At 41.3% G+C, this 27,041-nt stretch overlaps 1 protein-coding gene across 1 annotated transcript in view; it reads right to left on the reverse strand.

The window, feature by feature from the left end:
- col8a2 (collagen, type VIII, alpha 2) overlaps nt 1–27,041 on the reverse strand; it is a 126,244-nt gene that overhangs the window by 52,630 nt on the left and 46,573 nt on the right. Inside the window, exon 3 of the mRNA XM_044336671.1 lies at nt 9,250–9,318. The gene's annotated coding sequence lies outside the window, so the exon portion shown is untranslated. The remainder of the gene's footprint in view (nt 1–9,249; nt 9,319–27,041) is intronic.

A 27,041-nucleotide genomic window follows, 5' to 3' on the forward strand; every position in this document is an offset into this window, starting at 1 on the left:
TTGGCAGAGTGTTAGCTGGCCCTGTGCTATGTTAGTGGACCTTGAAGAGAAAGCTGTTCCGTGCTTGTGATTGGACGAGCCGGAGGAAAGCTGGCCTAGCCTTTTCCTGAAAGACCTACTGGGACTAAGCCATTGGCTGAGTTGGAGATCAGATAGAGAATGTGATTCCAAGTAAATATTGAAACTCTACAGAGAGGGGTATAAAGAATTAAGCAAAAGCTCAGAGTCCAACATTTACTATGTTTCTTTGTGGTTTTATTCATCACGTTCTGCCAGTGGGGATTGGTTTATTAAAAGTGCTGTCATTTCGGCAGCATCCACAGATTCATTACTTCAATCACAGCATAAATTCCATCTAGTTATCCACAGCTGGCAGTCCTGCTGCACTTCTCTCATTCATGTTTTGCTTATGAGGAGTAATAAATGTCCCCAGACTGTGTAATCTACCAACCATTAGAACCAAAGTCGGGCTGAACTAAGCTTTTCCTTGCATGAGAACTATAGGCTATGTCTCAACAAGAGCATATTTGGATAATGTCTATTATATTTAATGGGGCCCGCCATTTGAAGAGTGTCATTATGGTACGATTTACAATGCAGATGGGGTTTTATGTGTTTCTTTTGCTCTCTTTTGGCAAATTCCTCCAATATCAAGATAGCGGCGTGACAAAACAAGCAATGCAGGAATAAAGCATGGAACTGATTTAATTTCTATCCATTCACAGAGATGTATTTACTATACTTACTGAAGGTCATAAACTGGGCAACTGTTGATTGTGCCTTCAGAGTCAACAGAGAAGTGTTTCGTTCGCAACTGGAGCCGGCTAAATTGAATAATCTCTAAAAAATAAGCAATAGGCGTCATGTCTGTGAAAGAGCCATGGTGCAGTTGACTGAATGGCTCTCTGAACATGGAAAGGGTGGAGTGACCAGATGCCCCGCGATGATGTCATCAATAGGAGCCCTGTGTGGTAGTCAGGCCTGCTATTCATTCATCCCCAGGTGTGTGTTTCCACGTGCATGTGTATTGTTGATCACACTCTATCACAAAAGAAACAGCTTTTCTGTAGCTCAATGAGACAAAAAATGAGTTAGTGGAGTATCACAAAAACACAAGAAAGCCCCCGCCTCTCCCCCAGTCATGGCTATGCTACAGTTCCACGGAAGAACTCTGCCTCCAGCTCCTCAAAAATCTCAGCTAACCCCTTAATACTCTCACACAACACACATTCATTCCCACTCATACTCTTTGGTCAGCACACACCCCTTGAAAAATCCCCAAACCATTCACTTCAGCACAGTACACAAGTCCCCTCCCACCCGCTTGCTTTTACAAGGTGAAACATTCCCGAAAAGAGGGAAAAAACACCTGGTCGTCATGAGTTTCTCTTTTTTCACTCCACTTTTCCCCTTCGCTCCATTTCATTAGTAAGAGTAAAAACAAACAGCGACCGTTTACTGACTGGAAAACTGTGGCATTGCATCACACAGGCTCACTTTGCCCTTGATGTCCGTCAAAACCCAAAAATAAGCTGTGAAAGGAAGGTTGGCGTCACAGATACACTCCACCCTGTACACCACACCCAGCGCCATCAAACATAGACATACTATGTGTTAACGTATGGTGTCTGTTATAGTCAAAGGTGGGGTGTGTGTATGTGTGTGTTTAAGGGCGGGGTGAGTTTGTTTGGGGGTGCGTTCAGCATCTATGTTCCTTGAGTGAGCTGTGTGAATGGTTGGAGTGTGTCTAAGGGTTGAGTTGTTTGTGTTTGTGAGCTTGATTGGAATTAACTTTTGGGTTGTAATATAACCTTGTTTACCTCAGTCAGTGGTCACTCTGTGAGTTAAATATTGTATGGTGGTAACTGAATCAATGGCATAAGCTAATATGGTTTTGACAGTGTTTAATCTAATTACTCTGATGCACAAAAAAGCCTTTAAAAGCTCCCAAATGCTTCGGTTTTCAATACCAGATTGTAGGTTGGCACCTAAAGTTCTTTTAGTTAAGCCCTTTTTATTCAAACAAGGCATTGATATCAAGTAACAAAGGTCAGAGTTGAAGGTTCACACGAGGACAGCAGAGGACAGGTGTTCCTCTCTTCCATCTCTCTCTTTTCTCCTCTGCTTTTATACTCCCTCTTTTCTTCGCTATCAGTCTCTCTTTCCCTCGGGCGACGATTCAAAAGGGCCGTTTTCTCTCAGGTGATGTGGTCCACCTTTGTCTGTTCTAACCTTACAAAGGAATGCCTGGCATTCACCAGGCTGTGCCTACACAGGGCCGTTAAGGAGAGTGAAAAAAGGTGGTGAGGGAAGAAGGGAAAGCAGAAGGCAAGACACTGAAAGAACAGGAGTAAAGAGTTGAAGAGGATGACATTGGTGAAGAAAACAGAGAGTAAAATTGAGATGATGTGGAGAGGATGAGAGGGAAGAAGGAATTCAGAATTTGAAGAAGGCAGCAGACAGAAGAGGGGAAAGAATGGAGAGTGAATGCTAGAGAAGAGAGGGGAGTTTCAGTTTTTCACACGCCGTGGATAAAACTTGAAGCCTCTGAAATTGATATAAATTTCAACAGGGAAATTCCTCTGAGATGGGCTTGGGACTCTGCCACCGCCCTCGGCTGGCACAAGGGTGGAGAATGTGGATGGGGTGATGGGACAGCACAAGAGGGGAGAGGAGGTGGATGGAGGGAGCAGGTAGAGGAGCAATGTTTTTGGCTGGTCTCCCCCTGGCTCACCTGACGCATACTGCTGCCGAGCTCAGTTTCCCCCCGGGTAATCATTTGACACTGATAAAAGGGAGAAGGGGGGACAGTGGAGAGAAAAAGGATGGCAGTGTTTCCACCCTGGGAAAAAGCTCTCCGGAGAGATTAGAGGACAGTCTGGGTAATTCTTCTGAAAAAGAGAAAGGGGGAAAATTAAGAAGAGCAGGAAAGAATAACAGAAGGAGGGTTGCGCATTTTGAGAGGTGTTAGCTGAGAAATCCCCCCCACTTCCTTCACCCAAACACCACATGCACAAATGACTGAAGACATGAGGAGGGGGTGCACATTTTTAAGTGTTTCCACAGTAACTCGTCCACCTTTCTTGCTCTGGCACATACACACCTACGTGCGCACACACATGCAAGATGCTGCAGCACGTGTAAATAGAAGAGTGGCGACTGAATGGTATTTTACTGCTTCTGTATTTATGGCAGGTTATTTTGACCCTGGGTGGTCTCTGTTGAAAGACTTCTAGGGTCATTAATCATCAGTCGGGAATCAGATGTCAGGTGTGTGTGTGTGTGTGTGCGCATGAGAAACAGAAGAGGGTTGGTCAGTAACCAAAGAGGGAGCAAGAGTACCTACTGTACTGTATGGTAGAAACAGTAAATGTGCAAGTGTGTGTGAGCGTGTTTGAGGTTAGCCTTGCGTACCAGTGGATATCCTAATCAGCTGAGCTGGTGGTGGGATGAAAGAATGTGAAGATTATTGCCTGGTAATTGTTTCCAGAGTGCAACAGTGCTGCTATATCTCAAAGTGAAAAACTTTCATTGCAGTGCAAATGCACATCTACTGTACCACAAGTCAAGGTTATGGGATACGTGCAGGAGCAGAACTCCCAGAGAAGGGAATCCAAAAAAGGAGCACCAATGCTTTGAGTTGAAGCCAAGCTATCAAATTATGAGTTATATTGTGTATATTGTGAGTTTTAGTGAGTCACAACTTCATTATTCCTTCTCGTCTTTCATTTACCAATCTCAAAGGTGCATACAAACACAAACACATTTTGCAACCGTAATTTCCCCGGCGTCTAATTTAACTGATATCCTGCCAATCTTCTGTTAAGACTAACATGCAAACAGTCAAAACAACACACCCAGAGTTCTGTACTCAACTGATAAGCTCATCACTCCACCATACCAGCTACTAAGTGATTCAAACTCTTATTTTTTTTCTTCCTCTCATTGACAGACTCGTCTCCGCAAGCCGGCCCTGACAGGGCAATGAGAACCCACGATCTTTCACAAACACAGAGAGAGACAGAGAAACGTTTAGGTTTGTTTTGTTATAGTTTTTAAAACCATTTTCCGTTTCAGAACCAGCAGGCAAGAGAGCAATTTCCTACACAGCAGGAGCAACAGAATCCTCAAACCCAAACAATCAGGTTAGAATAAATAAAGTCAACTGCCGGAGTTTAGAGATCTCAGCGGCACATCCAAAAACTCCACCCCAGTGAGATATGAGGGAGAAAGGCACTGGCACTCTGGTCCAAGGATGGGCAAAGTTCATTCATGGGTGTCTCAAGCCTCAAGAGTTATTGCAAAGTTATGACTTATGAATTTTAAACCCTCTAAGTACAGTACAGCTGATTTGCATTCATAAATGCATGTAAGCCCGGAGTGACAAGCTTGGCTCATAATCCTTTTAGGACCTTTAACTCGAGATCACATCTTAATTATCTAATTGATTCTTCACATAGAAAAGTTTTCTCATAATCATGACTTAATTATCATATTATCTTGACATAACAGACTGCAATGTTGTGGTGCCAACAGTCACATTTTTAAGTTCATTTCGTACACCATTTAATTAATTTCAAGCGAACCTGTAAAGTTGCACTCTAAAGTTGTATTTTCTTTTAGCAGTACGGTTTAATTAGTTTCAAAACCCGTGCACATAAAAAACAGGCGCGTGCATGTGATTTGAGCGTACAGAACAGTATCTGTGAGCAGAAAACCAACGCGAGAGAGCATTTCCGCTCTGCGTGCCCAAATGTGGTCCAGCAAGCACGGAGCTGTGATAAATACGAGCTTGACCCTCCCTACGTGCTCGCAACTGCTCAACACATGCTCGCTCGTCAAATTGACTTTTGAGACTTTGCAGGTGGGGATGGAATAGACAGTCCAGTCCTTTGACCAAACTGACATTTGATTGGCTGTTTGGTTTGATCACTGACACAGTTGAAGACAGACAGTCGCCTGAAAGAACAAAAGGAAACATAAATAATGATATTTTATGAGATCTATAATGAGATGATTAAGTCCTTTTCACTAGAAGATGATAGTTAGTTGCCTTTTCTAACAAGATGAGGAGATTATTAAACTGTAATCTGTGAGATAACTGGCCAAACAAACATATGTGACCATGGCCTGCTTCCCCTTTCGAAAAACGAATACAGGGTGGGAAGTGAGGGGATGTTACTGTTTATAGCAGGGTGAGGTGTGCTCAACCTGTCACTTGTTACTCTCTTAGGACAAAAATGAAAATGAAAACAAAAATACAGCTTAAACCAGAAGACAAAACATAGCACTAAACATAGAGTTGGGTTTCAATAGCCGGTTCCGTTTTGGATCTGGATTCAGAAAAACACAAATTTGCAAAACTGTGAGGCCACCAAATCTATTATCAAATCTTTGTATCTCTCCTCACTCTATTGAATCACAACAGCAATGTACAAAAGGTTGCAGTGTTCTACTTTTTACCCACCGTTGCTATCATCAGTTGAAAAAATAAACAAAACCTAAAATCATTGGTTAATATGCTCTCTTTAAGCCAGTGTCTGTACTTGGTTAAAGATTGTTACCAATTGTTAGCAAAAGAAAACCAGCTCACTAGCAACACTCTACAATTCCAAGTGGACATTGCATTTTTTCAGACAGAGTGGTGACTCTTCTGGAGTGAAATGATGTAGCTGATTGTGTCATTCTGACTCGTCAACATCTCCCCGTTAAATGTCTATGTATAAATTCTATGTATAATTAAAGCTTATTAACTTAATAGTTATGTCATGAGTAAGTGGCTCATAAAAAATACCCCAGATAGCAAAATTGCTGTGGCCCAGATCCGACCCACAACCAACACTTTCGGCACTTTGATTCGGCCCACATACTGCGTGGAATGAGGGCACTTGGGCGGTCTGCTCATGTTTCCCAGATCTGGGCCACAAGCAGGCTGTATGTCAACCAAGAACAAACCAGATAAAACAGAACTGGCCCACATCCAGAACACACATACTTGAGAGCACCACATCTTTACCAAAAAAGGCCCCCATTTGATTTGGTATATCTGGGCCATATTTGCTATTTTACATGTTTCGGGCTCACATCTATTTTGTCCGGGCCAGAAGAAGGCCAGCAGTGCTGCATCATTGCCAGAAGTGGCCCACTTCCATATGCTATCTGTGACAGTTTGCAAAATGCATACAATATCTATTATGTATCCAATACATATTTATTTGACATTTCATATCTTATGTCCCTCACATTTTTGTCAGGTTATAGTTACATATGGGTAACATTATTAGGTTACAACTACAAAATTGTAGTTTTTCTGCCTCTACAGCCAACAAAAAGTACAGATCTCAATTGAATCTATAAGTTTTAGTTATTTACAAATTAATCTAAAAATGTTAAAAAGGTAAATATGAATTGATTCCATAAGGGATTCGAAAGGAATTTGGTAAGCAAATTCAATACTGGATTTGATAAAATGCAAAATTTACTGCAAACTCCCAGGTTGCATCCCACTCCCACTGAGACAACGAGCCTCCCACTCTCCATGGCACTACAACAATCTGGGTTGTGACCTCTTGAGTGGTGGCAATACTTTCCCTGACCTTTACTCTCAGTGTTCACAGTAAGTAGCTTCTGTGTTCCCACTACAAATGCCTTAAGAGGTCACTGTGGTCCTCGCAAAACTGCTGTTGTAAGTTTAGTCCTATTATAACAAACTTATTTACTCACTTGACCACTTGCTGACCCCAGAGAACCTTCTAGTATTGTTTGTTTTGGTGTTACAGCCACTTTAAAGCCAAATATCCCCACTGAGCTTTTCTGTGTGAAGCTGTCAGTAACGTTGTCTGTAAAAGGGCACATGCACGCACACACATGCATCCTGCTGAACGCGCATATGTTCACACTCAGTATATTGGTGCCCTGTCCCACCTGGCTTCCTGTCTAACTATGTGAATGTGTCCTGACCTTGATGCTCACAGGAACCTCCTCCCTAAACAGCTGTTTCCACGTGTCCCACCAATCACCGTCCTCCAAACACAAGGAAACGGAGAAATTGTGCTGTAGTCACCGTCTCTGAACTCCACTCACACACAATATGTGGGTATCACATAATGAATTTCAAATTCTGAATGGGTAAAAGGTCCCGATAAATGCATCTGGGAAAACGGTTTGAATAACACAAAATTGGCTCTCGGTGAGACATTTAGGATTATTAACTGTCGGAAGGGATCATTTTCCCCCTTTGATCATTCTGGGAGTATAAATAGGGAACAATATGACCTTGTTCAGCGTGGGGGAATTAGCCATAAAGCGCTGGTGACTGAGGGACTGTTTGATCCATAACACACCCTTTGGGGAAACACTGTTTTTTCATACAAAATTCATTAAGTTGACTTATTCCTGTGAAACGGAGAAGACAGGGTGGTGCAAGGATGGAAATACGCGTGTGTATATTACACAAAACAAGCTGTCAAAATGGAATATAAATAATGAGGCTGTCAACATGTGTGCCAGGCCTTCACCAACAAACCACAGTTTATGTCAGGGGAGCGGGGCTTAACAAAAACTCTCACACACACCTACGGGAGAAAGTGGCAACTTAGTTTTCAAGGCAGAGTGTTTCTGCTTCTCCACCCTCCTTGTGTTTTTCTGCTGTTTTCCCAGTTTCTTCTCGAAAGCCTGCAGATGTGTAGCTATGAGAAAGAAAACAGGCAGCAGTCCTCCGGCTTTGGTTAGCATGGGGAGACATGCCAGAAAAACAAAGACCTCTGAACTGTACAAACACCACAGCAGAAAAACTTCAGCAAGGACCACCCATGGAGGTGGCAAGTGAGCAACCACGACCAAAACCAGCTTCTTGGATCAGGGTGCTACTAGATAAAGAGCATGACATGCATGGATGGATAAAGAGTCAGAGACAGATGTGCCGCATAAACGGCAATACGAGAAATGAGGAGGACAGAAAAAGGAGTAAATGGGGATGTGGCCATGTCTTAATGCAGCCCAGTATCCTCGGGAATTACATTCACACTAGACGATTCTGCACCTCACAATCGTCCAATTGCAATGCTCAGTGCCAGTAGAAGATAGAGCTGTGCCCTTTATGTAGTAGTGAGGTGTGTAGTAAGGCTGTGCAGGCCAGGGTGTTGGATGCACATGCAGTGCAACTTTCATGCTGGAGAGAGTCATGCAGCATCCTGTTAAATACCTGCAATTATCATTTGCATTTATTAACTGTAACCACAATCTTTCCCCAACCTTAACCAAGTGCATGTGTTGCCTAACAATAACAATAGTATATGTGCCGTAACCTTACTTCAACTGCCATGCACAGATATTGTAGAAAGAAAGAATCGTAGCATTAAACGCTAAAAAACTTTAAATAGAATCATCTTGTCTTGTGATATTGTTGTATATTGAAGCTGAGACCCAAAAGAGGTATTTATCCACTGCAATCATTTGCAATAACATGCCTCCAAATCCTCCTCATCCACAGAACCCTGCAACTCTCCAACACTTCACCAATTACCACTTTCCTTAATTACATTTGCCTGCTGCAGGCCTGGGGCTGCAGCCTGTCTTTCTGTACATCTGTGTTGGTCTGTTTGCACACCCATGGGTGTTTATATGCACGAGATGTAGGCTCGGACATGTGCAGGACATCTACATTTTCTCTCATAGATTTCCTGCTTTGACTAGCTTGCTAGCGGCAGGCGTGTCTTTTCTTTCCTGAGACAGACGAATAAACATTATTGTTGGACCAAAGGCCAGTAGCTTGTATAGGACAAGGTCATGACTTGTATCAGTTGTGCATGTGTGTCAGTGTGTGTGCTCAGGAAAGACACAAAAAGGTTGGGCTGTCTAAATACATGAAATAACAGAAAAGAGAAGATAAGCAAGAGGGAATACAAGAGAAGTTAGAAAATTAGGCATTACATACATTATCAACAGGGCGTGTAAAGTTGAGTCTGAGGTTGTGAATTTGTTTTTTATGGCACATTGTTTGCTAATTTAAGTTGGCAAATAAATGTTCTTTACAACACTTTCAGTCAGACAGGCTTTTTCCTGCTGTTAGCTGCAGGCTTTCCTTTCCTTTCACAGCATATAGCCAGTCCCAACAAAAACACTGTTATCATTTTGTAACACGTGGCCAAAATCGCCAGTAATCCAGTCGAGTAAAAATTCCAGGACAAACAAACAAATCACATTTTGTGTCCAACATTGTTCTACTTTTGGGCTGTAAAATTCAAATACCTTGTAGTGAGATGGATGGGTGTGTTCTCTGCAGGCCAATTTCTCGTGGGAAGAATGTGAATTGCAGATCTAGGACGTTTTGAAAAAAACATATTAATGATCTGTTAGTGTTGCAATTACAGTTCAATTGCATAAAATTGTCACAAATGCAGTTTGGTGGAATTCATTTAAACACAGACAGCACGCTGGGATTTTATGATGCCATTTCATGTCTGAGTATATTTTAGTGTCTGCACTAGATGTCGGTGTGACAGAAGGCCGTAATAATAAAAAATCTAACAAAAATGCTGCACATTAACTCTATGACCTTTGGATTTGATTTATATAGATGCGACAGTAAATCATGCCTCATCCAATGGGACTTTAACACATACATTTATAGTATATCCGATGATCTCATCTATAAAAAGCCAACAAATTTTATACCAATATGCTTTCTTTTCTTGCTTGGGGCTAATCTTCCCCCTCTTTTTGCCTTATAAAGCTGAATGCTATCCTGGAAAAGATATTAGCCTGTGTTTTGTATGAAACCTAAAGCCACATCACTAACTTTATTCGAATCCCCACCACCACTTAATATAATGTAACTCTACATTCCATGTTAATTTATGTCCATAGCAGCTGGAGTGGATGGAAGTGGATGGAATCTGGGCACCAAGTGGACTAAACACTGTACATATAGAGAAGAACTTGTGTCCATACAGTTATAAAGTGAGTTACTGTAGATCTCTCCACTCGTTACTGACCCTCTGTTCATCATGTATCTCCTTCTATTCTCTTGTTCTCCCTCTCCAACCTCTTGCCCTTCATCCTCCGCATATTTCTCCCTTGCTGTGTGTTTTAAGGCTGAGCCCTCAACCCAACCAGTGGGCTGTGGTTCCCTCCTAAACCATTCACATGGAACTGGTTAGAAAGACATTCCTTCCATGGAGGGAATGTCTGGCACCAAGCGCCTGTAATACAGAAATCATAAACGGGAGGTCCAGCCTAATCACATCCCGTGGCACTCTCACCCTCTCTGAGCTCCCTCTTCCTCCTTCCTCTTCCTCTCATCCTCTCTGAGGAGTTATTAAGAAGGGGATGGGGAGACCGAGAGCATTAGCTGATCCTATCTTTTCCTTTCCTGTGTAATATAAGGGTGTAAATCACTTGTGGAAATCGAGCGGATCAGATTCTGGTGGTTGGCAAATATTCTTGCTTATCTGATCCTCTGATTCCTATTCCAGAGAAAAAGTGCTTCTATTTCCATAAATAAATAAATACATAAAATGTTATGGATTGGGTGCGTAGAAAGTCTGTTGTTTTGTTTTGCAGTTGCTATAACACACTCCCAAAGTTTCTCTGAGCAACAGGGATGTAATGCCATGTTCAACAGGCTATGGTTAAAGTTTGATTAATCAAAGTTGGCTGACAGTCTGCAATGCATTACATATGGGAGAGAAATCTGTCTCTGTACTTTCAACACACTGAAAAGAAAAATCCACAAGTCCATAAAATAAAAACACATCATCCCTTAAAACAAGTGCACATGTGATATTTCTAACACTAGTTTAGTGTTGAAAATATCATTTTGGCCTGAATGTTTGTTTGAATGTTTTAATGATCTTTTGGTTTTGAAATAACAGCCTCAGTTAAATCTCAATTAAATATGACTGACAGGGATTATTGCTAAACCAAGTACACAGAGTAGTAAATCAGGTGAAAGGCATAATATGTGCCAACAGATTGGTAAACTTTAAAGCCACATTAATCAATATTTTCATATCAACAATGGATCAAATGAATAAGTGTAATATGAGAGGGACCACTCAGTGATGAACTCACACAGAATTATCACCTGACTGTGCAATTTTTTGCATCTTTCAGCTTATTGTTTTGGATTGGCAGGCTGTAACTTTATTGTTTTGTTTGGTTCACTCTTACTCATGGAGTAGTTTTCAGCTGTTTGCAGTGAAAAAGTTCTGATAAACCTACCGTACCAACACCAATCACAGACAAAGTTAGTGACTAGCAGGTGAACACATCAAAATATTCAGCTGCTTATGATGTTTCAGATATTGCCAAATATTTCCACTAAGGAGTTGGGGAAAACAACCTACAGCTAAATAAAGAATATAGGATTTACATTTGTGGGATGGCCAAAAATACAACTCATGATTATTGATAATGTTGCTCCCAGTCTGCTGGATGTGTAAATAGGCTATTTACACATTCAGTTTGCTAAGACATTTGCCATTAAGGTATTATAAGGTGATAATGTGTCACCATTGTGTTTATGTCTTGCTCTGCTGCCACCAAGTGGCCAAAAATTAATTAATACTGCTTTTAAGTTAACCGGAAACAAGTAGCCCTCAGTCAAGATTGGAGACTCAATGGACTGCTAAGACATGCAGTAGTGCCAAGTTAGCAATAGCACTAGTGAACTAGTTTATGCTTTCCACTGTTAACTTATAACATCAGTTGGCAGTACAAGCTGTTATTACACCATTGTCATGCAGGGATTTGACCCAAAATTATTTTATGAGTTTTCTTTGGGAGATTATCTGAAGATTATGTATGTTGTCTTTTTACCAAAGCAGCATAATGTTTGATTTGACTTCTCCAGCAAAGTATGGTATCCAATTGTGGTTACTGTTGAACCATTTATAGTTTAATTATCGTATCTTTCAAAAACAAAAATGAGACAATCCTAGTGATAATATGCACAGTATGTGCTGTTAGCATTTTGCCAAGGTGCCATTTTTGATACTACCACTGGGAGTCACCAAAGTCAGACATTTTTTTAATGTACAACAAGTCACAGTATAGGAAAAAAGTGTGAGATAATTGTGTAAGAATTTTTCTTTTGATGAGTTGCAACTCAGTTAAGTCTCCTTAACAAGGGGACACACAGACAGGCAGAAGTATCAACTATGGCTGTGGATACTAAATTTCACAGCTATATTACAAATCAATCACCTCCAATAAACAGAAATTTGGTCCATGCCCTGCTCTCCTCTACACACTGTGCCTTTATCTTCCCTTGGAACTGTGTATTCTCCCTAATAAGCTCCAACAAGTCTTCCTCAGTCTTCCTGCTCACTTTGGAGGCCATACAGATGTCCTGCCTCTGTTTCCTCCTCCTGTTTCTCCACTGCTGCACTTGGCCCCGATTTGTCCTCTTGGATAAAAGCAATGAGAAACGGGGCAGCTGAGGATTGCCTCTGTCCCAGTGCCTCATCCATGAGGACAAACCAGCGCCAAGTAGAAGCAGTGGGTTTTCCACTTCACGTTCCCTCTCCTGACCCTTGGTAGCTGAAATCCTAAAACAGAGAAAAATCTTAACCATAACATGAAACACTTTTTAAAAAAGTGTCCAAACCATTTTAGCTGATAGCTGTTGATTGTGCTGTCTGAAATGACAACTCTCGCTGGAGGATTTTGTCAGCTTTAGGGTCTATAATTAACACTGGTGCTTAAACTGTCCACATGATATTCTTGGTTGTTATTTGGTAAATGTGCTCTGTTGCCAGTGTGTGTAATATTTAAATATTTTCCTATTGAAACATATAGACCTACCATTCTGTACCATTTTGGTAAGCAAAGGTCTCTATTTTGTGCCACTGAAAAGCTGGCAGTAGTACATTTGGAGTCAAATGCCATTTTCCATTAGCCCATTGACCTTCTCATTTAATTTCCAGTAATACCAGTATTTCTCAAACTGTGATCTGGGCTCAGGGTGGTTCTAAAATTAACTAAAACATTAGAAATGATTAACTTTTCATGTCGAGGTGATTTCATGTGCACATGGGCACATGTTCATCCATACTGTCACCCAGAACACACAAACACACACAATGCTGTCACCATATGTAAGAAAGTGCTATATAGCAGGGAACTGATGATTGCTCTAATTTCAAAATGTTCACCTTTTCTGTCTCACCCTCTCTCCTCCTGTCTCTCTAATGCTTGGTCTTTCTTTGTGTTTTGCTCATAAACTGAAAGTGGCACCTCTACATCTCTCCTGGTTTGGGTTTCTAAAGGAAACACTCCATCAGTGGACCTCTGAAAAACTGGCTGAGGGAAACAATGGTGCCCTTGAATTTCTCCTGCTCATTTTGCATGTAATGATATCTAGATTAAACACAATATTATTGTTGGCCCATGCAAGCCAATCATGATTTTCTCTCACCCATGCATCAAGAGTATGGTGCACGTGGAAATAGTCCTTATTTCAAAACACCAGTCTTACTTACAGCTTCCTGATGGTAGTTTTGGGGAGAGGGGTAAAAAAAGAGGGAGAGGGTAATTACAGTGTAGGGAGGAAAGGAATACTGAAGCAGCAAGGGAACAAAAAAGCATGTGCAAAATCAACAGTTGTACTGGGCAAGTTATGTTGGCTCACCCTGGCATCTATGTTCATTTTTAAAGCTTCAGCATCAACAGTTTGTGATTGAATTTGTTCCATTCCTGTCAGACATGATGAGGTGATGATGAGCATCCAAGTTCAGAAATGTTCAGTAAGTAAACAAACAAATCTTTATGGGATGAGACTGGTGTTATTCTATATTTTGTTAGTGTCAATAAATCCCATTAAAAGACCAAAACCAACAATGAGTTAGTGCAGTTTATAATACTTTCATACTGCCATCCTGTTTGAGGCACTGAGCACAAAGCTTGTTGGTCTTCTACTGAAGAAGTAAGAGGTCATAAATATATTTTATTTTTCAAAAAGGCTAAACAATTTCCTAAAACAGCTGGGCACTGTAGTTTTAAGCACACCTTACTCAAACAGGATTAAACAGTGCATTTATTGGGGACTATTTTCAGCCGTGGATTAATACACATTTGCATTAGTGAGTTATTTCCAGCAACAGGACATTGTATGACTCAAAATAAACTAAAGTATTAGTGTTAATTATAATGAAGGAATATTACTGTGCAACGGTGTGGCTCACTGATGTGTTTCAATTGTTTTTGGACAACAGTAGAGCTCATATGGCACAGAGGAATAAGTAATATCAGGCTTTGTGTTTCTACACAAGCAACAGTAGGATCAATTCATTGTTGGTTTTGCTCTTTTCACAGTATTTGTTGAAAATAAGGAAATATAAAATATCACCAGCCTTATTCTTTAAAACCTAATCCTCAAGCTGGACTGAATAAACTGAATCATCAGTAGCTTTTGGCTTCCAAGCTTCCCTCACTGGTGATTTAAATCACCATTGTCAGTTCAGCCATGTTACTGCCTGTTTGAAAGACTTTGAAATCCACATAATCATGATGGGATAACTGTTGCAGATACAAGGTTGCTGAGGTTTTAACCTTATAAACAATGCTTATATAGGCCTAGCTTTGTACTGACCTGGGAAAAAAGTTTGAACCTACAACAGCCTGACCTTGTTTAGAATCTGAAAGACTGAAATGAACAATCATAAGTAATGCCATAACATCACAGTGTTTTGGAATGGTGATGGGATGGCTTAGTGGTGTGTGTACTAATGGGCATTTGAGTGGTAATGCATCCTTTAGCTTAAAAAAGACTAAACTACTTAATTATTGACAACAAATCTTTCTCTCCTGAATTGGAGTTGAACAAAATGATTAGAATTAGCAAAGGGATTCATAATTTCCACCTCTATCTTAGCTGAGATGTTGTCAGTCTGGGAAGGTCTACTACAACAGTAGTTCCCAAATACATCAGGATCACCTGCTTTACCATGAGAAGACTCATGATGCACAACAGCCTCATCTACAAACAAGATCATCCCAATACAATCTGAACTTTCACTCCCATTGCTTCATAGTAAATGTGTCCTCTCTACCACCACCAAGCTACCAACATTCTTCCCTTAATTTCTCTCCTCTCATCTATCTCTTCACCTGGGTCCCCTGAATAGCAGGAGCACACAGGAACGTAGGGTAATCTGTCTGGGCCAATGTGCTGGGCTATGCATGGGCTCATGTTGAGGCCAGCCTAATCACCTTTCGGATCAGCATGGAGAACAGAGGAGGCTGTACCTTTTATCCCAAACCAAAGTCAACAAGGCAGGATTCCTGGGAAGCATTGCAGACATTCTTGAAAGCAAAAAGGAGGGGTAAAAAAAGAGCCATTGAACCCTTTCTCCCAAATATAAGAGGAGTCGAAAGTGAAGACAAGAGGGCACATGCTTGGGTGTGTGTTCTTGTGGAATAAGACAAGGTGCTCCAAATAGGCTTTCAACTTACTTTCTTATTATGCGTAAATTAACTCCATAAGCTGCTTCCCATCCTGTGCCAGGCCAAAAGTTTGGCTAGTGACCTGAGGTAATTAATAACTCCCTTACCTAGGTGCTGTTTGCACAGATGGACTTCCTCCTTCAGAATTGGCCACCCTTTTTGCCGGTGCTATTTCCTCCCTCCCGCCTGAGCTATCACATGCTGTGTAAACACTGACATTCGCTGAACATGCCAAGCACAGCAGCACTCCTGTGTGAGTTCGAATGTACGAGTCAGTTTGCCCCAAAGCTGCCCATGTAGAATCTGTGCCCATACATTTTCTGTCTGTCTGTATGTCTGCAGGTCCACCACTTTGGTCTACACTGAAATATCTCAACAACTATTTGATGGATTGCCATGGAAATTTTGTACAGACATTCATGGTCCCCAAAGGATGAATCTAACAGACTTTTGTGATTCCCTGACTTTTCCTCTAGCACCACCATGAGGTTTTGTGTGAAAGGTCTCAACAACTATTTGATGGATTGCCATGAAATTCAGTGACATTCATGTCTCCCTCAGAATAATTTGGAATAACATTGGTGATCTCTTAACTTTCAGTCTAACACAACCATCAGATCAAACTTTCAATTTCTTGATTAGTTTGGTTTATGACCAAATACCTGGAAAACCACTGGTCTCAGCTGTAATTTGTGTTTAGTGCTAATTGGTAAACATTAACATGCTATTGCACTAAATCAAGATGGGGACCACAGTAAACATCACACCTACTAAACATCGGCATGTTGCATGTTAGCATTGTCATTGTGAACATGTTGCATGCTGATATCAGCATTTCACTCAAAGCGCAGCTGTGCCTAAGAACAAACTCACAGAGCCTCTAGAGTGGCTATTAACTCTAAGTCTTGTTCTTTTGTGTGTGACATACCCTTATTAATAGAAGAGTATTCATTATAAATCTTCCGTATGCTCTCCTTCAGGCTCATAATAACAAGTACAACCACATCAAAGAGAAGAGAAAATAGAGAGAAATTGAAAGAAACAGAACAAAAAGACAAAGTTGAGGGTAAGTGGTGGAGAGAAAGTAGAGAGTGGTGGCAGTAGGAGGATGGGATTGGAGACTATTTGGCCAAGGATGTCAGAGAGGAATCAGTGAATAACTTGGCTTGTTTCTTTGTGGTGAGAACAGCATGGGCTGTAGGCTGGAGCCAGAGCCCACAATGTCTAGCCTGGAAGGTTCTCTCATTAGAAAGATTGGAGCGCGCAACCTCCTGGGAACCGCAGCGCCAGAGTGCAGCACTCATCAGAGCCCTGGGAACGCTCACTCTCAAGACCATCTCAGGTATAAAGTTATGGAGATCAAAGATTTACTTTTCCCTATAATGGCTTGTCCTATTTCACGTCACCCTTGTCTTTTGTCTCTGTGCAGCATGTGTCTGAAGTTTGTGGTGATGCTTGGAATTGCCATGCGAATATCCCACCCCTCTGTGTTTGTTGATTGAGAATGTGTCTGAGAACATCCAATAAGACATGCATGGAGTCTCTGTACTGTCTCCAATGCCAGAAAAGTCCCCTTTGAAGGACTGCAAAGGCATGCCAGTGTTTTTTGTTAAAACACTCGTTTTATAGCTTTCAGGGAGCTAAGCTTTGCTGGTTGGCAGGAGAAATGACAAAATACAGAGAGGGAGCAAAAGAGGGAAGGGGAGTAAAAAGGCCAAGGGTACAAGTATTCCAGTGTGGGGTCCTCGGCATACAGATCATCGGACCATCTGCAGCAAGGCCTCAGAGGCGGTCTTTAATGTTCCCCTTAAATGAGGAGAAAAAATATTTGAACCTGTGTACTCAGCCGGAAACCATAAACGGTCAGGAGCCTTAACAAGAGCCATGCACTTGTAATTGTAACAATCAAAAAGTCATAGGGATACACATATAGAAGTGTGTTCTCTCCTAAATTATCCCTGGCATGTTGATCTAATAGCAGGTTGTAAAATGCATGTATATCTGACTTTCCAAAATGTCATTTAACCTTTTTTGCAGGGATGCCCGTATTCTTTAAGGATAATGAGAATACTTTTTAAAGGTCATTATTGAGTTAGCTAGTGAGTTTAACTTGTGGAATGCTATGTGTATGTGTGTTTGCCTAAATGATTGACTGCCTGACAGCATGATTTCTGTATGTGAGACACTCACATGTGCTTAAGTATGTGTGTGGCTTGTCAACGTCTATATTGAGAAATCTGTTGATTATTGTGTAACTATGACCTCAAGAGGTGGTTATTAAAAGTCATCAAATGGAACATAACTCTAAAGTCAGTAGTTTACATGTTACTGTTATTTTAGTATGTGTGTGATGCTTAATGGGTCCTCTATTAATCATATTTTTGTGTTAAGTGAATTGCAAGAGTTTTTTTTCGTATGAACGTGAAACATGACCAGTGTCTGTCTTTGTTTATTCATTACGGCTGATTATCAGTTTTATACTAAACTTATAATACTAGGTTCCAATGTTGAAAGTGCACTACTTTGGCAAATATTCAGTCCATGCTTCCATCTTTGATGTCAGCCTCTTACCCACGCCTACTGCCTTGTAGTAAAGACTGAAAACCGCATGCTTATTGTTTTAAAGGGAAATTATGTATTGATATTGACTAGCAATTAACATTGATTCAGTATATCATATGAAGTGTCTTGATGGTAAGAATTAAGGGACGTTGATAATTTGCTTATTTTCAATTTACTATACATTTTACACAAGACAGTGTCGTAGACTATTCGTGATCCCTTACCCAATGTGTCTTTGAGTAGGCTTTTCAACCCTCCACAGGATAAGCCATTAGTTTTTGAGTTTTTTTAAGGTCAGCATGTAAGCTGACCATGGAGTGACATCTTTGCATTTGTGCATCCAGGTAAGACATATTTTCATACTGTCATAGGCCCCGACAGTTGCTATAAATGTAAGGTAAGTTTGAGCATGCTGACTTTGGCAAGTGGTTGGGTTAAGACTGACTGAGACTAAGGGCCAGGTTATGCTAGAAAACAACTAGTTTGCACAATGGGTGGTCTGAACACATTGGAAGGCAAAAGAGCTAATGGCTGTTCTGAACAGCCACACTCAAAGGTGGAGTGAAAAGCCGACACACAATGGATAACAGCATAACATTTTCGCTGTCTCTCCTCAAAGGCATTCATAGTGTTGAACTCGGCTGTAAAGAGGAAAAGCAGCAGAAATAGTTGTGTAATTAAATGAAAAAAGAGCAAAACAGAAACAAGTTCAAATCCTGCTTACTTTCACACCTCCACAGGCCTCGCCAATCACTGTTTCAGTTTTGGAAAGTTACAGAAACTGTCAGATGTAGCAGCCCCAGAGATGTGGGGGAAAGGGGGTTTCCGAGGCTGTTTCACTATCCAACAAGCAGTTCTGATAAAGTATACTGGCACCTAAACGTTGCTTTGTTTGAAGACACTAAGGAGAGATGTTAATCAAGACTTTTGCTGTTCTCCAACTCAAAGCAGCAGCCTCAACCTAGCCAACTGAATCTGTATTAATGGAAGAGGCTAGAATCAGTGAACATATAACTTGGCACTTCAACACAAGAAAAAGCTTGCTGTTTTTACTTTTCTTAAGATGTATTATTGAATACACAAATAATGAGATTAGAAGCAAATATTTATTTTTCCATTATGGTCACTAAAATGTGTAAAAAGCACTAAGTGCACAGTAAAAGGCCTCAGAGGAGCACTCTCTCCTGAAAGCTACAGGTGTTTTAGGAGTGACTACAGTCCTCAGCAAAAACAGCAGTCAGTTATACATCTGGGGCTTTTAAAGCAGGTTCACTCTTTATTTTAACAAACTTTTGTGGCTTAGTGTGTGTTTTCAGACACGTGGACAGCTGGTTGTGATTGAGCAAAAGTGCTGGGTTTGGTACCAGGGAACCACAGGTGAGTTGTAGCCACCTTGAAGCCATGGAGGCAGAAAAACACCATGACGAAACTGTTGAATAGGGCATGTGTCCAACAGTCTAAACTGTCACTGACATTAAGAGCAAATACAAGCAAATTTTAAAGAACACCATTTATGACTCTCTGCTCCAGCCACTTCTCCCTAATGTTACTGTTTTTCAAAATAGCTGCACTGCAAAGTGTTTAGTTGCTACCCTCATCATTCTCTTCTACGTCAATCCTCAAAGGTTAAGAGCTTGCTCTTTCCTAAAATACCCAGCCAGAATATTTTCAACATTTACCTCATGACTTGTATGAATGAAAAGGCTTTCTGTGTGGAGAACTTGGTGATTAATTTTGCCCCCAGCATCATAACTGTGCTGATTGTATTCACCCTTGTCATGACTGCCTCAAAAACCGTGGCAAATAACAGGCAGCGACACAAAAAAGTTAGTACGTCAGTAGCATTGGCGTGTATGCGTGAGTGATAAAATAGTGAGTGTACTGTTGTATAGCAAAAGGAAAAGCAAAGACAAAGATGTGGAGTGTGGAGAGTAGGGAGCAGAGTTTCCCCTTTCCCTCTCATCATGGAACACATATGGTGTACTCTTATAGTGCTGTAGTACACCGAGCCCAGGTGTACTTCCCCCCCCCACCCCCTCATAAAGATGGGGTGCCAACAGGAACCATGACAAAGCAATTTTAACCAATTCTCAAAACAAAATATACAGCCTTCAGGCAACACTCTCCCTCAACCTCAGCACAAGGATCCTGCTTGTACACTCCATAAGTAAGAGGAGAGATTAACACAACACAGGCTGCATTACATCACAATGGCTAATGACAGTGTGTCCACTAACAGAGTATCTGACCCCTTAATGTGGCATATGTCCAAACAATGAGACTGTAACATCAGAGACCACCTAATTAATCTTTGTTTAGGGCATTTCACAGAGTTCAAAAATGTAAGTCGGTTGTGGTCAGTAAAGACAACAACCGGCACTCCTAAACCCACATACATATCAAAATGACACAAAGCTCTACGACAAAGCCCTAGCCCAAAGACAAATGCAAAAGTCTCCTTTTCAATCACAGAGTAGTTAAGCTCCTACCCACCCCCTGATTGTCAGACTGCATCAATACCGCACCTGCCCCCATGTGACTGGTATTCACCTGCAGCTTGAACGGCTTCTCCACACCGGGGGTGGCCAGCTGCACAGCACTACACAAAAGGCCTTGACATTCTGGAAAGCCTGCTGACAAACAGGAGGCCACATATATTTAACATTTAAAACTTCCTACAGAAACTGCGGTAGTATCCTACCATCCCCAAGAACCATATTAGTTCCTTTTTGTCATTGGCAAAGGAAACTGCTTTATAGAAAGCACCTTTTCTCGCACTTGGCCCTGGCCCACAACATGTCCAAGGTAAATTACTGTTGCATGAGCAAAATCACATTTTGCCAGATTAACTGTCAGTCGTGCAGCAGCATAACGTTCAAACAATAGGTGAATGTGTAAAACATGACTGTCCCAACAGTCACTGTAGACAACCACATCATCCAAATAGACAGCACAACCTTCCAAATCCCCAACCACCATATTCATCAAACGTTGGAATGTTTCTGTTGCGTTCCGTAAGCCCAAAAGGCATCACCTTCTATGAATACAGGCCAAATGGAGTTATAAATGCAGAAATCTCTTGCGCCCTTTGGGACCATGGTACCTGCCAAAATCCCTTAAGCAGATCAAATTTACTCATGAACTTTGCAAATCCAACTTGATCGATGCAATCATCCATCTGCGGAAGTGGAAATGCGTCCGGCTTAGTGACACTGCTGACCTTACAAAAGTCTGAGCAAAATCTGGGGGCGTTATCAGACTTAAGGACAAGCAGACATGGAGAGGCCCAGCTAGAAGATGATGGTTCAGCAGTATTGTTTTCAAGCATATACTTGACCTCTGCGTCTAAATACTTACGCTTATCAGCAGACACACAGTAAAAACACTGTTTGATCAGTTTTGCATCCCACACCTCTATATCACACTCTACAAGGTGGGTTTGTGAAGCTGTGTCACCAAACAAACTTGGAAAACTGCTAATTAGCTCAGCCTACTCAACACGCTTTGACTCTTGCAAATGGCCTAACAAATTATCCAAGTTGTTAAGAGTTTCAGTGTTTTAGCCAACCACACAACAACACTTGATCAAAACTGAGAGACTCTTCCATCTCTGTCACTGCCACTGACTGAGAGAGGGAACCTACCACAGTGCTCACAAGACTGGCAGGCTGGACACACTCAGAACTATGTATCTTTACTCCACTCGGCTCAACTGCAAGAGAGTAGTACGGCTTCCACAGATTGACATGACAAAGCTGTGATTTCTTACTCTGCTCTGGAGTAGAAATCAAGTAGTTCTCCTCTGAGGTCTGATTTACAACCATGTGAGGACCTGTGAACCTGGCCTGAAAGGATGACCCAACAATTGGTAAAAGAGCCAGCATTTGATGGCCAGGACTGAATTGGCGCCGCTAAGCCCATTGGTCATAAACACGCTTCATTTTCTCTTGTGCTGTAGCCAATTTCTCCATTGCCAATTCCCCTGCAACATATAACCTATGCCTGAACCCATTTACATAGTCAATCAGGTTTTTTGGAGGTTCACTACTCTTAAAATTGTCCCTGCCAGAGGACCACGCAGAGAATGTGCAAACACCAAGTCATTGGGACTAAACCCTATGCTCTCCTGGGTTACCTCCCTGGCTGCCAACATTAACCACAGCAGACCTTCCTCCCAATCCCTGCCCAACTCTGTGCAAAATACATGCAGCAGTGACTTAAGTGTCTGATGAAAATGTTCCAGTGCCCCCTGCATTTGTGCATGATAGGCTGACGACTGAGAGTGCTTTACTTGAAGTTGTTTTAACACCTGTCCAAATATATGGGAGGAAAAGTTAGGGCCTTGATCACTTTGAACAACACTGGGGATTCCAAAGATGTAAATTAATTGCAAGTGCTTTAACCACAGACATAGTTGTTATTGACCGCAAGGGATATGCAGCTGGATAACTGGTGGCCTCAAAAGATACTTTGCTCCTGAACTTGCAGGTTTTCTCATTTTTCTCAACTTCAGCCCGATGCTTTAACTTTTGTTCCATGTTGTTGTTACAATAGTATTACAAATGCTCCATTTGTAACAACAGTAACCACTACTGCTGTTCAAAGAAGAAACCAGTACTCTGACCTGTCAGTGAAGACAAACCAGCAGTATCCTCAACAATACCTCCCGCTTCACCTGGCAACACCATCATCTCATACAAGTTAGCCTTTTACAATAGACTTAACTGTGTCCTTGAGCCCTTTGTCACTGACTTCAACCTTATAGTGGCCTGCAATTTTCAACAACTGCTCCTTTGCGCAGCCATCTAAAAACAAGTCTGATGGAATCTCAAAAAAGTCCTCAACATGAGCCATTTTACAAACCCAGACCAATGGAAAGCAGCAGTCAACATGCTGGCTGTAAAAAAGGCAAACACGAGTGTCCCCTCTATCTGCCTAACCAAATACTAAACTAATTCACCCATAGTCTTTATGTGGTTAGTCGCGGCGGGCACTCAAGACTGCTGGTATGGAGAAGTGACCAGTATCTGGCAACCCCCCAACAAACACGGACATGCTCCCGAGACAAAGATCTAACTGCATTCACCCCAACACAAAAAAAACAACAAACCAGCGAAACTCAAAGGAGCAACGCCGCTATGCCTAACAGGGAAAAATAGCTATATCTCCCAAACAATTACACACCAGCATGTCAATACTTTCCTTTGGTGAACAGGTCTTCCAATCCACAACTCCAACCATGCTCTTCTGAACACCAGCAAAGGCACTCAGCTCACCCAGGTGTTTTCTCTGACTTCAATTACACAGAACGAGGCCCAAACCAGAATATGCAAATAAATCAGGGAACCAGGTGGCATACATACCAACCCCATCACAGATTGGTCCCTCTACTCAGACTACCTGGGAAACCCCTACAATCAACAGCACCTGGACACGTTTCAGCACAAAGAGAACAACTGATTGAATGAACACAAACATAACACCTAGGAACCAGAAATAGACGAGCCACCAATTTGTCATGACTGGCTCAAAAAAAACACTATTGGGTGTGGCAGTCAGTGAGTCAGTAGCGTTGATATGTATGCGAGAGTGATAAAATAGTGAGTGGAAAAGCAAGTAAAAGGAAAAGCAAAGACAAAGATGGGGAGCATGGAGACAGTTTCCTCTTTCTCTCTCATCATGGAACAAGTGGGGTGTACTCTTATAGTACTGGGAACACCGGGTCCAGGTGTTCCCAATGAACAACGAACTGACCACACCTGCTGGGCATCTGCAACACAAAACACAAAGACAAAGACAAGCAGCCAGCCCAACAGCCAAAAGAGGTGAGGTCATCACACCCTGCAGGGACAAATGTCTAAGTTGGATTGGTCTAAACGAATGATTTGACATTCCCACTGCAAATAGAGCATTCTGAAAACTGACATGCCCTCTCCAGCAAACTGCCAAGGCAATAACAAAAGCATTTTTTCAATTAAATGGTCTTGACACCAGAGAGGCCGGGTGCTATTTTCAGACCATTTGCTAAATTGGGGGCGCTGCACAGTAATATTGCTTCTTAGAAACAGAGAGCTACTGCTTTAATACACAATTCACAATGTACTAATTTTATCTAAATTTCCTGAAACTCTACATTAAGAAAGACACTTGATATAAACATGTAACACATGTAACATGTGTTATAGTCAGTTTGAAGAAATGTGATCAACATCATTCATTTGGCAACCTTAGCACAAAATGTGGCACTATTTCCTAATTCCAGATCGGGCCTTAAAACATACCTATCAAAGCAAAAAGACTTCTGGAAGCACTTTACTCAAATTAACTACATCTGGCAGAACTAATCTGAAGAAATAATCAGCTAAAATCACATATCATTACCCTGCATATACAGTATGTTTATCAATTGATCTGCACTGGGGAGTAATACGGCCAGTCAAAGGCCTTGAGCCATGAAGGTTTTTTATTTGCATTTAGTTCTAACTTTGATAACTTACCCTGATGTAAATCATACGGGCAATCCACACTGATTGGATCATGCACTGTATTTTTTGATGGACCAGTGCTTCGGCCTGGACAAAATCCTACTGCAAATTTACAAAGGTTGCAGTGTTACATAAAGAGAGCACTTGTGAAACTTCATATAAATTATTGCTTTATTGCTGGGGTGGAAGGATACATGAGTAATAGATTAATTGATTACTTATCAGACATGCACCTGATCGATCTTTTGTTTCACTATAATCTTTTTTCCTTCAGTATATGAGGACTGTGAGTATGCACATGTGTGTGGAAATAACAAGGTGCCACACAACCAAGATGGCATTCTAAAATACCATATTAGCCTGAATATAAGACAACATCTGTTTCTGGAACTTGGTTTGAAAAAGCAGTGGTTCTGTTATATTAGAGGACTAAGCATTAGATTTCATTCACAACACTAGATATTCTTTCTTTTTAAATTGAAAGAGTGTCTCCTACAGAGTGTCACATTATGGGTTGTTTGTAGCCTTAATGTTGCTAGGTTAGCAAGTTTCTTCAAGTCCGTTTCTAGTGTGTCTTTTGGAGTTAGTCAGCTCTTAAAACTGTTTTGGAAGCCCAGTTAAACCTGTGGGAGTTTCTGACAGCACATGTAATGTGTTTTGCGACCCATCTCAAAGTATTTTTCTGAACTAATGCCAATTGTGCATATTCTGTGTAATATGAAACCTCGCTACATCAGTACACTTATAATACATTAAAAATTGAAGAAACAGATGTTTGATGGATAGACTGGTTGTTCTGTTTATATTATTATTATTCATTTGATATCATAACATCCATATTGCATCGACTTATGGGACTCTTCTGGCTGAAGTCTGCACCCCAAACAGACTCTCTGGAGAGTCCACTTGACATTTGTTACATACATTAATACTACCCTCACAATGAATTATAATAACTTTGGTGATGTCTTAATTTTTGTCCTAGTGCCATCATCAGGTCCAAATTTTACTCTGTGCAATACTTTGGTTTAAGACCACATGCCTGCAAAATTAATGACATTCCCATCAGCCTCAGCTGTCCGTTGTGTTTACTGCAAATGTTACCATAACAAAACTATTGACAATGTATGACAACTGATTCTTCTATCTTCCATTAATCCCACCCTGCAGCCATGAAAATGTCAAAAGTATCCCCCCCACTTCTTTACACTGTAGATATGCACTTGAAGTGTGCACATGCAATCCTTAAATTCTAAGCAGACATGGACCACACTGATGCCAGGACAACCATGTTTCAGAGATTTTGCTCCATTTCACACTTACATGAAAGAGCTTCACTTAATTGTGTGTCTGTGCAGGTGTGTGTGCACTGTTATCTGAGTTTCCCTGAGCATGCACACACCTTACAGAGAGTACATCCTGATAAATCAAGGCCTCTGATCTCTCAGCCAGGAATTCCAGACTGCCTGGGCCACACCATTCAGATCCGTGAAATACGGAAACAGCGGCTCCACGCACCAAGAATTCAAAGAATGCCATTAGACTCCATTTGTTTTCTGCAGAGGTGACAAGGAGAGGGAGGGTAGTGGGGTGCAGATATTTTCTGATTTTTTTGAACAATTGAAATAATCCACTTTTAACTATGGCCACATGTAGTGCTTTTGGTAGACCACACACGATCACTGAGACATGCATAAATTAGTCTTCAGCCACATGTAAAAACACACCTACAGTACAAAACACAAAGCACAGAACTTCAAAGCCATAAAAAAAAGGATGAATCAAACACTGACATGCAGCCAGAAGTGCACACAGATACACTACATATATAGAAAATGTCTTAACAGACTACTCATCCATTATGCTGTATCAGAACTGACTTTTCTCCAGCAGCTTCCATCCCATCATGCTGTCTTCAGCCAGCTCATTAGCAGGATTGGTGTACTGTTACATGAGGAAAGACAAGGTGGGTGGAACACACAAGGAGCTGAGCAGTATCTCAGCAGGACAAACAGCCTGCTGCAGCCTCTGTATGCATAGTTTTTGATGAATGTTCCAGGTGTTTCATGGGTTCTCGCAAGGTGAAATCACAAAGGAAATGTCAAGTTTTCATGATGAAGATGTGCGAAAGTCTTGCTTGTAGGTTGGAGTGTATTTGGATGTGACCACCAAGCTTCAGACTGCAGGAGTGGAGCATGATTTCATGCTAAAGTAGTTGTGTGATTTATGCATCAGTTCTGATTAGAAGTAAAACGAATAAAAGAAAAACATACCTGATGGAACTACAAAGCCAAATATTTGCTGATGTTCCTTTACTGTGCTGTGTTTGAGACTGAGTGTGTGTGTGTGTGTGTGTGTGTGTGTGTGTGTGTGTGTGTGTGTGTGTGTGTGTGTGTGTGTGTGCATGTATGTGTGGCAATATCAAAGGAGACACCACAGGCAGAGTCACACAACTGGAATTTGCAAAGAGAGGAGCTGACAGTATAATCTAATGCCCCTGATCAAAAGCCACCAAGAGGACATTCAACCCTGTAATTTGAGCTAGAA

Source organism: Thunnus albacares, chromosome 19, assembly GCF_914725855.1.
Source record: "Thunnus albacares chromosome 19, fThuAlb1.1, whole genome shotgun sequence".
NCBI classification, from domain to species: domain Eukaryota; kingdom Metazoa; phylum Chordata; class Actinopteri; order Scombriformes; family Scombridae; genus Thunnus; species Thunnus albacares.